At 29.9% G+C, this 6,502-nt stretch overlaps 4 non-coding genes and 1 pseudogene across 4 annotated transcripts in view; all 5 read right to left on the bottom strand.

Moving 5' to 3' along the window:
• Positions 1 to 722: 722 nt before the first annotated feature.
• LOC145847832 (5S ribosomal RNA) lies at positions 723 to 841 on the bottom strand. The gene has a single exon (XR_014371542.1). It is a non-coding gene; the product is annotated as a 5S ribosomal RNA (ribosomal RNA).
• Positions 842 to 3,596: 2,755 nt separating this feature from the next.
• Positions 3,597 to 3,712, bottom strand: LOC145847817 (5S ribosomal RNA; annotated as a pseudogene).
• A 1,693-nt stretch (positions 3,713 to 5,405) lies between these two features.
• LOC145847824 (U5 spliceosomal RNA) lies at positions 5,406 to 5,520 on the bottom strand. The gene has a single exon (XR_014371535.1). It is a non-coding gene; the product is annotated as a U5 spliceosomal RNA (small nuclear RNA).
• Positions 5,521 to 5,601: 81 nt separating this feature from the next.
• Positions 5,602 to 5,795, bottom strand: LOC145847821 (U2 spliceosomal RNA). The gene has a single exon (XR_014371533.1). It is a non-coding gene; the product is annotated as a U2 spliceosomal RNA (small nuclear RNA).
• A 455-nt stretch (positions 5,796 to 6,250) lies between these two features.
• Positions 6,251 to 6,502, bottom strand: part of LOC145847829 (large subunit ribosomal RNA) — a 3,631-nt gene continuing 3,379 nt past the window's right edge. The window contains exon 1 of the ribosomal RNA XR_014371539.1: positions 6,251 to 6,502. This exon is cut by the window's right edge and continues 3,379 nt beyond it. This is a non-coding gene — a ribosomal RNA (large subunit ribosomal RNA).

The raw sequence follows: 6,502 nt of genomic DNA, 5'->3' as shown, positions 1-6,502 counted from the left end.
TTCACTACTATCTATTAAATAAAACCAATTTACAAAATACATTAATTTAAATTAAATTGAACTTTGAACTTATAATAATAATTGCATATTCACTATTCAGAATTTCTTTAAATTTAGTACACAACTGGTCTGTAAATTGTGTTGGTTCTATTCAAGTACTCTCCTTGTTTGTTTTGTTTTAGTTGTATTTATTTTTAGATACTAGCACATTCAATACACATAATAAAAGTAAACCAAATAAACTCTATTAATTTAAACTAAGTACAAATACATTAAGTTAATACAAAACTTTTTAAAAGCTTTTGCTAGTATCTGTTGGTAACAGTAAATAACTTATTATGACTCACAATACAAAAGTGCAAAATTTATTTTCGTTTGATTTTTCAAGTAGCCACGCTTTTATTTGTTTGTGGACAAAAAGACTTTAAAGTTTTAGTATAAAAAAACTAATTGTATTAATTTTAACTCAGAAAATTGTACTCTACAAGATGGTGCCATTATTTTTTCGATATCTCAAACTGGTCAAACCACTTTTTTAGCGCTCTAATTGGTTTAAACAGCAAATAACGTTATCTGATAGGCTTGAGTTTTTATTTGCTAATAACTAGAATTTACTTTTCTTTTAAGCGTTAAAGAAATGTAAATAAACGAGTAATAAGTATAAATAGGTCAGAAAGAAAAATAGTACAATATATTCAAAAAAGATGAATTCAAAAAGCAAAAGCCTACGGCACGTGGTATTCCCAAGCGGTCACCCATCTAAGTACTAACCACGCCCGACACTGCTTAACTTCCCAGATCGGACGAGATGGGGTGTGCTCAGTGTGGTATGGTCGTAGGCGTTTGAAAGCGTTTACAAGCCTTTATAAACCTTCGGTTTGTTTAAAAAACCTATTTGCACTTGATTTACAATCGATTTGATATTTTAAAATTATTCCTTATAAAATTTTAACCTGAATTAACTTTTTTTTGTTTTTTTAATCAACAGTTACTCCCAAACTGTACTAAAACTGTATTGTAACTGTACAAAAGTGTTTGTTTAAATTATTGTTATCTATAAATTACCTAAGACCAGGACAAGTAGAAGTAAAGTTTATTGAATTATTAAATAAATAAAATAAAATCGTAAAATAAAATAATACAATATGTTTACAATTTGTCATTGATCTATCCATTTATGTTATTGCATTACAAATACAAACATTGCATACATTCAAGAGTATTATTCATCAATCTTTTCAATATAATAAGTTTTAAATTTATATTTATTTTTAAATAATTCCTGACATTTTAGATTACCTGAGATTTTTTTTAATTAAATTAATTTTAGTAATTAAATACTTGACGTTCTAATTTTGTTTAATTTGATAACTCAACCATGTTTATTTTTTTTTTACTAATTTAAAGAACTATTAAACTAAAAGACATTACATACAGCTTCTAAAAGTTTTAAACACCTTAAAAAATATTATTATTTTAAAGATATATTAAAGAACTAAACAGATATTACTCCTAAAAAATCTTGTTAATAATATATAAAAAGTACTCAAAGTCAGACTCGGAAATATATATACTTGTTGTATATCTTACTTGAAGTTCACTGTAATTGACACTGAAAAATTGACACTTGAAGTTCACTGAAAAATCAACCTATTTATATAGCAAAATATTTCTTTATCTTTGTCGTGGCGCGGTGGGTCAGTGGTCTTATCAGCTGACTCATAAGCAGAAGGTTGAGAGATCGAATCCCGCTAGTCGTCACGAAACACCACTATCGTTCAATGTTCGGGCTTCAAATTCTTTGAGATTATACTGTACTATTTATCTATCTAACTAATCTATCTAACAAATGTTGTTCAATCTAGGTTGTGGGTACTTGGGTCGAGTAATGCCTTTGACTTACAATCTGTTGTGGATTGACAATATTCCTCTATCTATCAATAAACAAATCTATCTAATAAATGTTGATCAATCTAGGTTGTGGGTACTTGGGTCGAGTAATGCCTTTGACCTACATCTGTTGTTGATTGTCAACATTCCTCTATCTATCAATAATGATTATATTCAATATTAAATGTTGATTAATTCAGTTGTAAGAAAACCAGTGCGCTGGTTAGGTTGGGTAAGGCCTTCGACTTACAATCTTGGGGATTATCAACGTTCATCACAAGTACAGTAACGATCTCATTGAATTTCCAGTTGGAACATTGGATTGTAGTGGTGGCCTACTTTGTAGGTTTTTTGCCTAGTTTGTTTTTGCCTAGTAGTGTTTGCCTAGTTTGACAAACTATTGTATATATATTGTATAACTTTATTTGTATTATTTTTTATTTAAATTACTACTTATTATTAAAGAATTAAATTTACTTAGAAAAAAAACTATGTATTTGAACTCTCTGTATTTTTTATACAATACGATTAAACTATATAACAGAAAAATAATTAAATAATCAAACTATTGAATAAGCAGTTAATTAGTGTGTTTTTTTATGCTTCTTTCATTTTTAACTTACTTGTTAACCATATTTCTTTTATTAAAGTATAAAACTAACAGTTACTAAAATAAAATAATTCATAAAGTCAATACACAAAACACTAACTTTTTATGAAGTAAAGTTATTCAAAGCTTATAATTATGAAGCTTTTGTATAATATTTCAATTACAGTGAACTTTAAGTAAGATAAGTTTTTTTTTTGTAATAACTACAAAATTGGTATTTTAGTTTATTATTAGTAACTAAATATTTATATTTATTATATTAAAAAAAAAACTTCTATACTAACTCTAATTTGCATATTAAAACATACAAATTTTACCAACTAAGTATTTATTTTTATTTTTCTTATTATAATTTCAACATAAGCTTGTATACCTTATATACCTATATACCTCATATAGTAGGCTTGACATAACATAACATTATTTTAAATCTTTTTGTTTGAAATAAACTCATTTAGTTATTAGTAAATTACAACATAATGTTTATACCAATAAAACTAAGATTTTAGCTTTTGAGTTAGTAAACTTTGATAGTTTTCTTTTAATAGTTTAATAGTCCTTATTCAAACAAAATTGCTATATATTTAATACACATACAAAGTAAACTAAGTAAACGTAATTCAATAGTTTCTATTAAGTAAAAGTAATTACAAATACATTAAGTTAATACAAACCTTTAAAAAGCTTTTGCTAGTATCTGTTGGTAACAGTAAATAACTTATTATGACTCACAATACAAAAGTGCAAAATTTATTTTCGTTTGATTTTTCAAGTAGCCACGCTTTTATTTGTTTTTGGACAAAAAAACTTTAAAGTTTTAGTATAAAAGACTAATTGTATTAATTTTAACTCAGAAAATTGTACTCTACAAGATGGTGCCATTTTTTTTTCGATATCTCAAACTGGTCAAACCACTTTTTTAGCGCTCTAATTGGTTTAAACAGCAAATAACGTTATCTGATTGGCTTGAGTTTTTATTTGCTAATAACTAGAATTTACTTTTCTTTTAAGCCGTTAAAGAAATGTAAATAAACGAGTAATAAGTATAAATAGGTCAGAAAGAAAATAGTACAAAAAAGATGAATTCAAAAAGCAAAAGCTACGGCACTGGTATTCCCAAGCGGTCACCCATCTAAGTACTAACCACGCCGACACTGCTTAACTCCCAGATCGGACGAGATGGGGTGTGCTCAGTGTGGTATGGTCGTAGGCGTTTGAGAGCGTTACAAGCCTTTATAAACCCTTCGGTTTGTTTAAAAACCTATTTGCACTTGATTTACAATCGATTTGATATTTTAAAATTAATCCTTATAACATTTTAACTTGATGTAATTATTTTTTTATTAAAACCTTTTTTTTTGGTGTTTTAATTACAATTACTCCCTGTAACTTTATTTAAGACTTTGTTTAAAAGATTGTTGACTATATTCTATATTAAATACTATGATTAGAAGTAAGTGATTAAACTAATTAAAAAATAATGTTAAAATAAACATGTTGTGTTTAGTTTGTTTTACTATTTCTCATTGTTCTATTTATAGATGTATTGTTTTACTTCCAAGAATATTTATAGTTAGTTTCTAAAGAATATCTCATACTACATCAGATTTTACGATTAACTTAATTTTAGGTAATAAAAATATTTGACGTTTAATTTAATAACTCAACTATGTTTATGTTATAAAATAATAGTATATAATACACATACATTATAATATAATAATATGTATAACTAGTTGTTTACTTTAAAATGAATAATTAAGTGGAAGAATTAAAAGAACTCACATTTTTGAAGAGAGCGTGGAAACAGAATAGTCTTTTAAAAACATTTACTTAAATTATCGATAAATATAGAATACAATAGAATTAAACATATAAACGTAACTGTGGTTGCTTGGAAACTAAACAAGAAATTTTTTAATAAAAATATAAAATAGTTATTATATAGAATTAAAATAAAATAAAAGTAATATAAATTATACTTTTAAACTAAATAACAATTCACGAGCAATATTAGCGCAATGTCAGAGTATGAGTTTATAATAAAGGAAATGCTTCCTTGGTGTTGATACTTACCTTATTCAAATAGAATACATTTTCAGCAATCAGGCTTGTATTTATCTTAGCGCGCGTAACACAACGTTTGTGGGTTTTGGCACACTTTTGTCGATAGTGGGCGCCCCGCCTCTTAAGTACAGAAATTTCGGGAATTTTCGATTTTTGGAATTCTGGACTCGACAGATCGTTTTTGTTTGGTCCAGAGACCCCGTAAAAAATTTTTCAGCCCATTTGAAGCATGATGAAAAAATGTTATTTCGACCCCTTTTTTAGGGGTTACGGGGACATCGACCATTTTTTGGGAATAAAAAACTCCTAGAAAAGGACCACTTTTCTTCTTTTTTCGAATTTCGACTTTTTATTTTTTTGGAAAATTTTTCTATTTTCTTTGTTTGTTCTATTATAAGGTCGAAAATATTTTTTTTGAGCTTCGCAACGCATAAGGACTAACGTAAGGTAAGTTTTAAAAGATTTTTTTTTTCGATAATTTTTTCTATATTTTTTGTTTGGTCCATTACAAGGTTGAAAATATTTTTTTACGGCTTCTAAACGCGTGTAGATTAACCGTAGGTAGGTTATTTCGAAATTTAAATCTTTCAATATTAATAATATTTTAGTAAATTGTTCGATTATGAGGTTTTTATGGCTCTTCAGCACCCAATAAGAACATTAGAAAATAAAACATGAAATAAAAACATCAACTAAATGAAAATAACATATTCTGTGAATTACGATAATTCTTTATGAAATTTTCTTTGTCACATAATTGGAAGCTAAGAAAACCGGAAAATGTTTCTTGAAGCCATGTTTTTGTATGTTAAATATGTGCAAGCTGCCGATGTCAGAAGACTGTCGACAGCCGAAAAAAAGTCTGTTAAGACTCATTGAAATTGCTCCTGTCCACGGAAATCTTTAGTAAAAGGCGAAAGATTCATTCGTGTACTGAACTGAAGCCAGAGTGATTAGCAACGGTTTGCCAAGGCTTTTTCTATGGGCTTACCATGCTACAGGTTGTGAATAAATGTATACAAACTCCCCCAGAGGGGAGGCGAGCCGATTCCGGAGGTACTGCAATACCGGACCGACTCTTGACGGCAGGACAATAAATTGTCTGAACTGCACGTCGGTTGACAAAAAGTCGTTTGATCATGGGAAGGACGCGTGGTCCTTCTCGAAGCGATCAAACTTCGAAGAACAGATACTACACTTGATCTTAGCTCATGAGCCGAGAAGCGATGCCTTCTTAGTATCCGTTTTTTTAATAAACAAACGAAGACTTCGAAGAGCTTGTGGCGACCACTCGCGTTAGTCATTTAATTGGGGGATGAATGCACAGTGAATACGGTACAAAATCACCTTTAAATGTCTCTAAAGTATAAAGAAAGTAAGTTGAAATAAAAAAGCGACGACCATCAACTAAGATGGTCGTCGCCATGAACAACGTATTGAAAAAATTGAAATAAAAAAAGGCAACGGCCATCAACTAAGATGGTCGTCGCCATGAACAACGTATTGAAAAAATTGAAAGATAAAAGGCGACGACCATCAACTAAGACGGTCGTCGCCAAAATTTTTTTTCTCAAGATGTAAAAAATCCGCGAAAAAAAATGCGAAAAAAAAAAGAGCAACACCCGCCTTCGGCGAGCGTCGCTCAGGCCCTTTTTCTTCAGTCTGACGACTTCAGATGAAAGGACAAATCGTAGATCAAAGGCTTACTCTCAACGAATCGCAGCGGAAAACTGCTCTAACGATCACAACACCCCGATCTTCAACTAGGTCGTTGCAAATGATTTAGCACCTCGCCTTTCGACGAGGGAGCTGACACTAACTCAGGGCGCGCTTGTCCGCACCCATGAAGGTCGGTACTAGACGCGGTGACGACCCACGGCCGTCTAGCTTTGTCTATCGATGGCGAGGCACGAATGCATCGTCGCTTCTAGGCGG

Source organism: Thalia democratica, unplaced genomic scaffold (assembly GCF_965202585.1).
Source record: "Thalia democratica unplaced genomic scaffold, ktThaDemo2.hap1.1 HAP1_SCAFFOLD_1122, whole genome shotgun sequence".
Taxonomy (NCBI): Eukaryota; Metazoa; Chordata; class Thaliacea; order Salpida; family Salpidae; genus Thalia; species Thalia democratica.
This window is presented reverse-complemented; position numbering and strand designations above follow the sequence as displayed.